The sequence below is a fragment of the Octopus bimaculoides genome, chromosome 2, assembly GCF_001194135.2.
Source record: "Octopus bimaculoides isolate UCB-OBI-ISO-001 chromosome 2, ASM119413v2, whole genome shotgun sequence".
Taxonomy (NCBI): Eukaryota; Metazoa; Mollusca; class Cephalopoda; order Octopoda; family Octopodidae; genus Octopus; species Octopus bimaculoides.
In genome coordinates this window covers 68,132,490-68,145,874 of record NC_068982.1, presented here as the reverse complement: position 1 = coordinate 68,145,874, position 13,385 = coordinate 68,132,490, and the positions used below count along the sequence as shown (strand labels likewise).

At 34.7% G+C, this 13,385-nt stretch overlaps 1 protein-coding gene across 3 annotated transcripts in view; it reads right to left on the bottom strand.

Moving 5' to 3' along the window:
- Positions 1-13,385, bottom strand: part of LOC106871674 (uncharacterized) — a 63,620-nt gene that overhangs the window by 11,182 nt on the left and 39,053 nt on the right. For 2 of the 3 annotated variants that reach the window (XM_052978065.1, XM_052978071.1), the window contains exon 2: positions 2,123-2,176. The gene's annotated coding sequence lies outside the window, so the exon portion shown is untranslated. Of the gene's footprint in view, positions 1-2,122; positions 2,177-4,905; positions 5,260-13,385 lie in introns of those variants that run through there. The other variant, XM_052978077.1, reaches the window with a different exon arrangement.

The following is a 13,385-nucleotide window of genomic DNA, read 5'->3' as shown; positions in this document are numbered from 1 at the left end:
ATATGCATGTGAAAGAAAGAGAGATGGATGTCACGAATGAGTGATAGGGGAGGGAATAAAGATGGATGATAGATGAGTAGAGACAAATCTAATGGGATAACAATCTTTGTTACACAAACAGCATAATGGGGGAAATAGAGTGATAGTAGAGAGGCACAATATGTGTGTGTGAGTGGATAATATCCTTTCCTTTTGGTGCATCTGGAGTAACAGGAATGATCTCATTGATAAACCTACAGCTGGCTGAAGTAATGAAACATGAGAGAAATTACCATAGCCGTCGAATCTTCAGGTGTTGCAGACACTATATTGCCAGAGGGCAAAACAGATCACAGTGCATTCAAACTGTCATTGAATCTCACTATTGATGACTCAGTAACCTGTAACATTAGTAAAGAACAGGAGCAGTAGAAGTGTAAAAGTGTTAGATGATAATTGGGGACAAATGCACTGTGTCCCTTAAAGTTTCTTCTGAGGTTTTGTATCAAACTGTCAGATATTTTTCATCAGAAGAATTTCTTTCAATGAAGTAACAGTCACTTTAGCAGGTGACTTTTGTTACATGCTTCTAGTTATTCCGAAGAAGACAAGAAGCTGATCAATTCAGAAACATAAACTGAAACAAAAAAAAAAGATGAGAGCTTACCTTAACAAAGACCAACACTCAGCTGATTTTGTTACAAGACTTTTGGAGCCTGGAAAAAAGTTTGCTGTACCTGATCAAAATGGGGACATATTTATGGTTGTTATTAGTGAAGTGATGTTATCAGTCTTTCCCAACGTCCAACATAACTACCACAATTGCAAATAGCTCTGTGAAAGAGCAATACTTTTACCACCCCTTTAAAAATAAAGTTTGTTAGGCTGTTAAGACAATCAATGAAGAAATTATTAAACAAACGGTTGCATGGAGATGAATCTGCTTACACATCTACAGACTTTGTTTTAGACTTTAAAGAAACAGTGAGCCATCCAATTAATTTCCCTTAACAGCCTGTAGCTATATACTGTGCCATACCACAGACACATACTGAAGACTGAATCCCCCAATTATTCTCCTTAGGATCTTTTTAGCTGTTTTGCATTTGTGAAAGTACATCAAGTTGGTAGCTGTGCGGCTGTTGAGGATGTGATTATTCCAATCCATGCCAGCATGGTAAATCATAATGATGATGGTGATGATCTGTTAGAGTGGGGCCCAATTCTTTGGTACAGCACCCAGGCACAGAAGCATATACATGTTACATATACATAAGTATCATATTGTATCATATTATGCATCATATCATTTCTATCTATCAAGCAATCAATCAATCAAGCAATCAATCAATCAAGTAATATGTATTTTATTTCCTGTTCATGAAATTTTTTCTTCCCTTCTTTGTTTTTTTTTTGAATATCTAAGTTTATATCAATGAAACATTATACTATTTATTCAGTTCGTGAAACAACAGATCATTTAATAGTTCAAGTTTATAGCAAAGTGTTTCTTCTAGGTAAATATTAGACATCAACTGGAGCATATTCAAGCTATTCCCCTCTAACTGTTACACTTCCAATTTTTTATACAAACCTGAAAACTGTTGTTGAAGAGAATTCACTACTATGAACAGAGGTTGCAAATCACGAATTTCTACTGGACCTAAAAATACATGTTATTATACTCCTATCCTAGCATAATATGTATCATCTACGTAACATTTATTTTGTATGCACATTGATCCACTAGAACAGATTCTCTTCTCAGTGACCTAGTGGATACATAGAGCTACTTAGAGTGAGCTATAGAAACATGAGTGTCTTGGCCATAGGCACAATACTCTTTTGTCGACAGATAATAACTGCCCCAACAAATAGAGAAACATTGTCTGAGACACTGTAAAAGGTTGTTATGCAAACTCATATGTTATTTTCAATAAGGTTGAAAAGTGATGCTACATTTTAAAAAGATAAATTAGGATGTAGTATTTGTTGGATTAAGTTCAACAAGGGAGATGTAGATTAAAAGATTAATTATAGTTATTTAGATTACTGGTGCAATTTCAAATGAGATCAAGGTTATTGAGTAAAATAAAACAAAGAAAAGGAATTAGAAAAAAAAACAAGGAAGATTTTAACTTACATTTGTAGGTTGTTAAGTAGAATAAGTTAGAATTTCACAATTTTTCTCACAAAACTGTTGACATCAGAGCATAAGAGAAGTATCAGGTTCATATGAAAGAGAGGAAAAGAAAAAGAATGAAAGCGTTAAATTAACTGAGAAATTAATAACAGGGTAAAAAAAATACAAATTAATAACAGGATTAAAAGAAAACAAATCCTAAATAAAATAATCATTTCTGAGCTACAGCTCCAATTTTCAGAAGAGAGAAATGTATATTCAATTGAATCAACCTAAGGTAGATAAATAGCTGAGTTGATTGAGGTGAAGTTTGAACCAAGAACCAAGAAGAATGAAACAGATCCCAAAATTTAACAAGTGTTTCAAATTTAGGCATGAGACTAGAAGTTTTAAGAGGAAGAGTTTAACAGGAGGAGTTTAGTTGTACTAGATTGGTACTATATCAACCTGAAAAGGATGAAGGGTGAAATTATCCTTGGTGGGATTTGAAATTGGAATGTAAAGACCCAAAAGAAATACTGCCAGGTATTTTGTTCAACACGTGAATGATTCTGCCAGCAAACTCACTGGACACAAAACCAAGAAATGGTTTGTATGTGAAAATCAGATTAAGGTGTGAGGAAAGGGTAAAACTACTGCAATGAAATCTCTCTGGAAGAATAAAAAGCCATTTTTATTTCAGAGAAATTTCAACTGGAAGCATAAACTAACATAACGAAATGAGTCAAGGCATTTTGTTTATAACTCCAGAGATTCTTAAGTACTCTGAAATATCCTGTTAAGAATCATGGCTTCAGCCATATACAAGGCTTATTGCTATCCATTATTGGGAGTGAGGATAGTTAAATATAAATACTTTGTAGTGCTGTTTATACAATAAACTGCACTCAGTACACTCTTTTATGTGTAGTGTTGGGAGACCCCTAAAGTCTTGAATATGTAAAAGCATCTCTTGTACTGGATCCAGGAAAAAAATGCATCCAGTACACTGTGTGAAGTAGCCAGTGTTAGGATGGTCATACAACCATTGAAACCTAACCAAAAATGACATGAGTGAACTGTGGTCCCCTGACCCATCTAGGAGAGCAGCATAGATTAGTCCAACCAATGCCAGTATGGAAAGTGTGCATAAAATAATGATGATTTTGGAAGGTGAAAGAATTGGAAGTCATGACAAGGGGGTTGAATGATAAAAACAAAGTGACTCTAGGATACTAGAATTTTTACTCAGACTTCTTTATTTTCATCCGTCAAATTTGATTTCAATGTAACATATTTTGATTTAGATGTAACATAAGCAAGAATTAGACAAGAATTGTAAGCTATGAAGGTATGGCTAATATCTGTGTGTGGGTGGCCTCAGTACTGTTTACTCACAGAAGGAAGTGACTTCAGAGGAATGCCAAACAGAATCACTTTAAATGATACATATTTATTTATGTATGACTAACATGAGGTAGTGATATTTTATTTAACCAATAAACCAATTGCTGCATGCAGAATCCAGACAAAAAAAAAATTGTTAAGTTCAACTGTCCTGAAGGGTTAGAAAGATAAGGTAGGAAATACCAGATAAGTTTATCTTCAATTCTTGTGAAATGTGAATTTGGACATAACACATTTCATTGTAAATACATTCAAAAATATTTTTATGATTTAGAGCAGTGCTTTTCAACCCAAAGCGAGTGGAACAGCTTCACCTCCGTCTGAGAACTGGAAGATTTTATATAGGGACTGGAGTCAAAAAGGGCTGGGTGATAGATGCATCTTTTAATTGCCATACTTTTTAAAAAGTATTTTTGGCTTTTATTCTGCTAATAGAGGTGCAGGCATGGCTGTGTGGTTAAGAAGCTCTCTTCACAACCATGTTCAGTCCCACAACCATGTTCAGTCGACCAATGATTGAAAATGTATGTGTATATGTACGTGTCTTTATGTGTTTGTCCTCCACCACCATCACTGTTGGGTTCTTTATGAACCCGTAACTTAGCATTCAGCAAAAAAGACTGATGCGATAAGTACCAGACATTAAAAAATAAGTAATGGTGTCGAATTAATTTTTTTTTGTATTATCTAAACTGCAGTTCAATGACTGAAACATCTAAAAGATAAAAGATAATATCAGTGGTCGTAATATTTTGACATTCCATATTATAGTGATGAAATGACTTCTGTGCCAGTAGTCTATAAATGGTGATCAACCTATTGGCTTCCATTTTTCTGGTATATTTAATTTTGCTGAATCATAGTAAAGAGCGTGTTGTAAAAGAAATGGAAAGAGCATGATAGTTAAAAAAATTTAAGTAGTACTGATTTGATGCAAGGGCAGTGCACATATATTTTTTCCTGATCTTCTTGGATAATGGGGTAAATAAAGGCAGTTATAGATCAGAACGAGCTTCTGAATGTCAATGGTTGACAGAAAAATGAAGGAGGAGGAATGAATAAGAGCTGTGCAGGGCAAACAAGGGCAATTTTTGCTCGAGAAGTGTGTCGCATGAGACATGGGCTCATCTTCAAAGTGGCCTGCACCACTGAAAAAAAGTGAAAGCAAGTTTTCGTTAGTCGCGGGTTGCAGGTTACCCATGACAAATGTGAGGCGAAGAAGGTTTCAAGAAATAGACAAGAGAAAGGGAGCGAAGCGACACTGTGAGTGAGTTTAAAGGAGCAGAGAACTTGATAGAGAGAGAGAGAGAGAGAGAGGAATACGTAGGTGAGAAAGTTGGGGAGTAGATCCAAAGTTGGTAATTGGAGATTTATCTATCAAGTGGATGGATAATGACCTTATATTTTCTTTCTGTTGGATGTAGTCCAGAATGTTTGGAGTGAGAATAACGTTCCAGTTGTATGAGTAGTGTATTCCAGCGCAAAATGAAATTAATGTCATAATACAATCTTTCTGATGTGTTGGACGTATATATATTTTTTAGTCCTGTACCCTTGGCAATAGGGTGTCTGATGTGCGAAGTTAACATTTGTAGAGGGACTGTTAGTTTTAGTTTTGTTAAACATGAGTAATGAGTATGCAGTGATGTTATTAGGTAAATTAATAACAATAATCAGATAGATAGCTGTAGTTGAAGCGAAAGAAAAAAAAATATCTGCAAGGAAAAGAAAGTATTCTTTCCTTTTTTGTTTTTGTTTTTTTTTGCGAAACAAAAAAATATGTGTGGAGGAGTTAAAATGTTACGTTGTAATTTCTACAAGGAATAAATAAACAAGAAATTGTTAAAAAATAAATAAATAAAGCAAATTAAGCGTTTTCTTGAAATAATAAAGTAAAAGAGAAAAGGACAATAGAAAAGGAGAGGAAGAGAGGAAAAGAATGAAAACAAATAAAGAGATTAACGAGGGGGGAGGGGTGAGGAAAAAACAGAGTAAATAATGAGAGAGCGCGAGTAGTGTGAGAAAGAGTGCGAGTTAGTTGTTGAGTGAGCATTGAATTGATTAAGTGAGGTGGAGAATTTCACTCAAGATATAAAACTGTGTAATTGAGAACACGTGTCAAATATACTCACGTGCCAAAGTACATTGCCCTCTACCACTCGTTAGCTATCTCTTGCTTCTCCTCTCTATCTGTCTGGCTGTCTCCCGCTCACCTATCTATTTTTCCCTTTCTATCTCTCTAACTATCTTACCGTCTCTCTCTCTCCCCACACTTTCTCTCTGCATTTATGCGTTATGACATTCGCAAATACATAACTTGCTTGCTTGCGACTGAAAGGCCAGTAAAATGTCGACGACGACGACGAATAAAAATGACTATCAGAAAAACACGGGTTTAGAGAATCATTGCAGATAAGAGTTGTTATTTTTCTGCATGTGTGTGTATCAGAAAGAGAGCGAGAGAGAAAGAGAGGGGGGGGGAATTAATTTGCATGTGTGGTTGTATAACCTACATACATGTGTTTACCGTACATGTGCCTTTATTGCTATTTAACTCTCTCTCTCACTCTCTCATTCATTTGACACGTGAATCCATACTTTTATGTGGGTGGGAGTTAGCAACTGAAACAATTCGCATACACACACGCACATTCTTTCTCCTCCCCGCGTTCTCAAACACATATCCACATCTATCTATCTATCTATCTATCTATCATTTTAAAGCAATTTTAATAAGTCAAAATGAATTTTATGATACACACACACACATCATCATCATCATCATCATCATCATTATCATGATCATCAACATTTAACGTCTGTTTTCTATGCTGGCAAGGGTTTGACGGCTTGACAGAAATTGGCAAAACCAGGGGCTGCACCAGGTTCCATAGTCTGTTTTGGCTTATGTGTGTGTGTGCGCGCAAGTGTCTTCTACAATAGCTTTGGGCCAACCAGAGCTTTGTGAGTGGATTTGGTAGATTTGTGTCTGTCTGTAACCCCCACTACCGCTTGTTGGTGTGTTTACATCTCTGTAACTTAGAGGTTCAGCAATAAGAATCGATAAAATAAGTACCAAGCTTAACAGAATTAAGAACTGGGGTTGAATCATTCCAATACAAATTCTTCAAGGTTAAACATAATTTCTTTGTGGATGATTGATCTAGATATACATACTTGAAATATTTACAATGCTAAAAAGCAACTGAATTTAATCACAATGTTTTCTGATGATATAGGGGATATAGTTTGGCCCAAAGAAACGTTCACATTCAACAACTGAACATGGTAAAACCATTCCTCAAACCTAAAATCTTTGCATTAATGGTCTCACTGTTTTCGCTGTTCGACAAGAGTGCTACAAATACCTAGGTATTGATGAACATATATTATATAAAGGCACTGTAAACAAAGACAGAGTAGAGAATATCATACTAGACTGAAAAATATATGGCAAAGCTTTCATCTCACATTTGCATTACCTGTACTAATGTCAGCATTTGAGATACTCAACTAGTCTACAGAGGAAATCCACTCCATAGATATTGAAACCTGCAAGATTCTGATATTAACTGCAAATTTCCAAGGAAACAGTGAATTGGCAGACTCTGTCTCAGAAGAAAAGCAGAAGCTTTAGATCAGTACAGACAGCCTTCGATTGTTATATAATATTACTTAGCACCTGTTAAGCAATGGTTGCAAACCTAAACACATCAACCAAGTGTTCAAAAATAATGGGAATATCATCCTGCAGGCTGATAGTGAATTCTTCTAGAAACATTCACTTCCTGATGACCTTATCTATGAAACCAGAATTGCAAAACTAGTATATCTCAGCAAAGAACTACAAGAGAAACACTACATACCACAAAAAGGGTTTTCACGTAAATTCTGTAAACTTGAAGAAGATGCTAATATTAATTTCAAGTTTTGGCACAAGGCCAGTAATTTTGGGACAGTGGGTAAGTGGTACTTATTTTATCCATCCTGAAAGGATGATTGGTGAGGCCACCCTGGTGGAATTTGAACTCAGAACATAAAGATGAATGAAATGCCACTAAGCATTTCACCCATCATGCTAACAATTCTGTCAGCTTGCTGGCTTAGAAGGATGCTAATATTGGTTTCAAAGTTTGGCACAAGGCCAGCAGTTTTACGGGAGAAGGTTAGTTGATTAAGTCAACCCCAGTGCTTAGCTGAGATTATCAACCCTGAAAGGATGAAAGGCAAAGTCAACCTCAGAGGAAATTGAACTGAGAACGTTAAAGACGGATGAAATGCTGTTAAGCATTTTGTTCATTTTGCTAACGATTCTGTGAGCTTGCCAACTTAGGAGGATGCTAAGATTAACATGAAATGTGGCCTCTCTTGGACTCATGACTGTTACTTTATGTCACACCATAAAGACTATACTTTTGCAATTTAAGAGCAGGAGATAGCTATGAAATGTCTTATGAACAAATAGGATGGTGAAGCACTCCAAAGATGCAACAACAAATGTCAAGTGTGTTACTCTTCTGTGGAGGGTATAACACATCTAATCAGCAGTTTCCCAAAAATGTCATTGAGATACTTCCACCCACTGTGATATGATGTTGCAGCAAAAACAAAAATACAATGCTGCTCACAGAAAAGACAGCCCTGGGACAAATATAAACAACACTTCTGCTATTGAGTTTATAGAATTCAATGACAGAGGCCAATGATTTTGAAAGGTAATAAGAAATTAAATACAGAGTTGGTCTCATCTGAACTTGCACTGAACTAGTTAGCATAACTCATCACTGTTATCTGGAAACATGAGATCAAATCTATTAACCTATAAACCTTACAAAACAGATTTGTGTTACTGAAGAGACAAGCTATTAAACCAATCAGCCTAGCTAAATCCAGAGTTAATCTAAGTCTAATTCATTTCATACAATTTATGTGTTTATCTTCTCTTACTCCAGCTAATTTTCACAAAGAATAATCATATAGCCTAAGAAATTACTAGAATTATATCACAAAAATTATTCAAAAAAATTGTGTGTCCTTTATTGCAATTTTAACAGCTATTTGTGATTACAAAATATAAAGGAGTAGAAAAAATTAACTCCTAACAAAGACAGTAAAACTGAAAAAAAGTAAAATATATTTTGTTGTGAATGCATTTTATTACTCAACAGCTTTAGGAACATTTTACTTTAGTTTCAATACTTAAGGGTGAAGAAAGGGTTCTTTCACACTTTCTTCCAATCAGAATTCGAAGGAATAGCCATGGGAGTAGTTTCCCTTGAATATATATATATATATATATATATATATATATATATATATACACACACACACACATATTATATATCAGAAGCAATGGAATGACTCAAAGGCTTGTGTGTTGGCACTTATTTTATACTAATATACAAAACTCATGGCCTTTGAGTCTCTCTCTTGATTCTGCTAGATATTAATAAAAACATACATATACAGTAATCCCTTGACTATCGTAGGTGTTATATTCCAAAATCCTCTGCGATAGGTGAAAATCCGCAAAGTAGAAACAGTACTGTATTGTATATTTTTTATCATTATTTTCATTTGTATATATTTATTTTATTATAAATGCAAAACAACACCATGGAGGAATTGATGTAAGCTTCAATGATAAACCACGATAGGGTGAAGGATTACTGTACTCATATTTTGAGTTCTATTTTTCCTGTTTACATCACCATTCCTCTCTCTCTCTCTCTCTATATATATATATACAGACACATATTTACTAGCATACACATGCCATAAAAAATGCCAACACTTTCATTCATGATATAAAACGGCACATCAGCACAATGGAAGAAACCATTGATAAATGTTAGCAATTGAGTAAATATCTGTACATTCACAGAATTGAAGCACTTGAACAATCAGATACAGTTGTAATGTCTTGGTTAGAAATATCATTGGTGGTGTAAAATATATATATATATATGTATGAAATATATGCTTTTCCATGCTCCCATAGATCAGACAGATTTTGTATAGCAGGATGTCATTCCTGTCACCAACCATCACCTGTTTTATGTAAGGTAATATTTCACCATGCCCAGACATAATTATGTGGAAGATTGGAAACAAAGAACATCTCTTGCATGACAATGACACTACTCACTTGCAACTGGTGCATGACGTCAACCTACTAACCTATATATATAATATATATAATATATATATATATGCATATATATACATATATGTACCTACATGCATATATATATATGCATATATATACCTACATGCATATATATATATATATATATATATATATATATATATATATATATATATATATATATATATATATATATACACATACATACCTACATGTGTACATGCATATATATAATGTGTGTGTGAAATTGAATATATAAAAGTTTTATATATTTAAGTATTGTCTTCTACTTGAAACAATATTTTTCTACAACAAATGACGTTTTTATACTGCGGTTGACCGTCATCTGATCTATTTGAATGTTGTCTGCTCATTTCATTGAATCAAGTGATGTAGCCTTTAAATGGTGGTCATTTTTCCTGTTTATTTTTAATTTATTTTATTAAACAATTACCAAATTTATTAAAATAAATAAGTGATCACATATAAACTATTACGACAACGATTTTATTCTGTACCTCTCATTTTCCATTGTTTGATGCAACCAGAAGATACATCATCTGTGTGTCTATGCATGTGTGTGTGTGTGAACTTCCACTATCACTTGGTGTATTTTGCTTTCAAATTTTTGTTTATTTATTTGGAAATGACAAAAATTTGCAGTTTATTTTTATCAAAATACCTGCTGCTCCAGCAGGTGATATGCTGCTCTCTCATTCACTATATATTTTTATACTTCCCATTTCTACCACTTACTCCACTCCCTTTGTCACTTTATTTTCCTTCCACCAGCTTGACCAACATGAAACACAGCGTTATATTTTAAGATATGTACCTATGTGTGCATTTGTGTGTATGAAATTGATAAATACAATTTATGATGAAAATTTAGTTTCATTTTGATTAAAATACTTCAGAGTTCACAACAGTTTGCTTGCATTTAGTGTCTCTGTCATTCACTCCCACTCCATTTATTGTTCTAGTACTCGGCTAGTTGAGTGATACTTTATTTAATGAACCTTGAAAGAATGAAGAAAAGTTGGGCTCAGTGGGATTCGAACTGAGAATGTATTCAAAATAAAGTGTGTATGTAATACATATAATGAAAGCCTTACATTTGGCTTTTTGAAAATTTAAAATACTGTTGTTTCAATTTATTAAGGATGAAAATGTAATTAAAACAGCAAAGAAAATATATCTCTATTTACACAACTCAAATGCAAACGAAATTTATTTATATCAAAAAAGTAAAAAAACAGCTGTAAATACTGTAACTTTAACCAGTTTCTGATTTCAAAGAAAACGTAAAAAAGAATTGGTAAAACTAGTTTTGTACCCCGCCTCTGCTCTTGCCAAATTTATTACCCCATACCTTTCTTAAAAATGTACATTTTTAAATGAAACTTTGCAGAAGCATTTTTTCGATGGTGTGGATTACAATTATGTTGATAAAATTCAATTAAAAACAATTTTGTTTTAATTTTTTACTCTCAAGAGCCGGGGGTGGAGGAGAAAAGTCCGAAACTCCTAAAAACAAATTTTTTTCAATATAATCTGCACTAAGGGAAATATATCTGCGAAATTTTATTTTTTTAAAAAGTTACAAAGAAACATAATCGAGAAGAGGGGAAGGGGTACTAATCTGTAGTTATGCCAAAATATTTAGTTTATTCTGATGATTAGAGGAGTTGTATTGACAACAACAACAAAAAAGTTTAAAAACAAGTAGTTTCCTGTCATCTCATTCAACCTCATAAGAATTATATCTATATATATTTGATCTGAAGCTATGCCCCATCGTTGTTCGCAGATCGATCATCATCATCATCAACAACAACACCTGGACATTAATGAATCGAGTCCCAGGGTTCATAGGGTTGGTTACCCGGTTTTCATGGTGAATAAGGGAACGAGATCACAACATTCCCCCTTGAATGGGACACCAGCCCGTTGCAGGATAACTCATTTACAGCTGAGTACAATGGAGCAACGGTAAAATGAAGTGTTTTGCTCAAGAATACAAGGAGCCGAGGTTTCGAGGTCCAGGAATCGAAACCGCGATCTTGTGATCGTGAGTGCAACACCCTAACCACTAGTCTACTCACTTTCCATGCAGGCAGTCACGGAAATACTGTTAATATTCCACTTGAACAGTCGGAAATCTACAGCTGCAGGAAAAATTTGAAAAGTCAACGTACTGGGAAGGAAGGAAAGACTGGGCGTAGTTATTAGTGCAGGGGCTTGGGTAACAGTAGACACAATGTGGATGACGAAAGGAGGAGAGACGAGCGAGTAGGGGAAGCCTGAGTGACAGTGATGTAAGAACCGAGCATTAAATTATGTAGAAAGAGAGCTTCCTGTTGCTTATGCTTGTGAACTGCATAATATTTCGGTAATTTTCAAATGAGCATGACCAGCCCGTTGTAGAATTAAGTCATTGCTAGTGACGACAGTATTTTGATATCACGGGACAAACTGTTTTATTATTAGGACTGTAGTTATGTGTTCCTTCCGTTGAATCAACTGCGTCTAACGAAAATTTAATCTTAAATCTGTAAGTGGTACAGTTTAGTTACAAATGTAGATCTTGTAGTATGAGTATAAATTCGGAATGTAGCAAGTTGAAAAGATATTTTTAATATGAACATTCGTTTAATAAAGTTACATATTTTAGATTAACAAAATTATAAATAAAAAAATTCTATCTTACAAACACACATACATAGGGTACACACAAATGGATGGGTGCACTCTTACGCAATCAAATTTCACGCACTATAAATCTACAGCTTTGCTCTTTTTGAAACGTGAGTCCTGTTTGGAGAGACAAGCTACGATCTATAAACGTGATCCGGCCACCAGTGTCTGAACGAAGTACATCAGCTACAGTAGTCAGGCAGTGCTGGCGCACCAGAGCTCGTGCGAAGGAACGTGACATTTCTCTTCCTTCCTCTCTTTTTACTGATTTCTATTCTTTCTCTCACTCACAGATACAAACTGATATTCCACATATCAACACATGTTTTTATATACACACAGACACACCAAATTCTCTACTTTCCTCCAAGTTTATTCATCTTCACCTTTGTCCGCCCAACTCACTCTACTCTCCATCAGTCACCGACCCCAGTAAATGTGTTTTGACCTACTTCATTCCATTATTTATTTTTTCCCCTCTTTCTGAAATTTAATTACTTCGTTATATATTTTGATACAGCTTTATACAAACAGACATAACTTACTATCCTCGAAAACTGCTATTAATAATAAAGTACTTCAACACGCTGCATAACACCACCTACACAAATTCGGCTAGAACGAGCTAGCAAGGAAGTCACGAAATAGCAAGCTAAATCTTCCTCATATGCTACTGTCTTCAGAGTAGTTAAATATAACCTCATGCTGAATATAACATACCAGGGGAAAAACAGAGGGGATGGCCACAGAATGTCACTCGAACGATAAATGCTCCATATAGTAAGCTGGGTATACGGTCCGCGTCGCGATGTTTAGCAGGCATACTAGTACCATAGGACTTCTCGACCAAAGTGGTCCCGGGGTTATACAGCAACAACAACATTAAAGCCAGAATGTTGGCATTTATTCTCTTGCTTTCTACTGCAACAATGTAGATCTAATAAGACACTCTCCTCCTCTTTCTTGCAAAGCAAATACAAACTCTCTCTCTCTACATATATATATATATATATATATATATAAGGCGCAGGA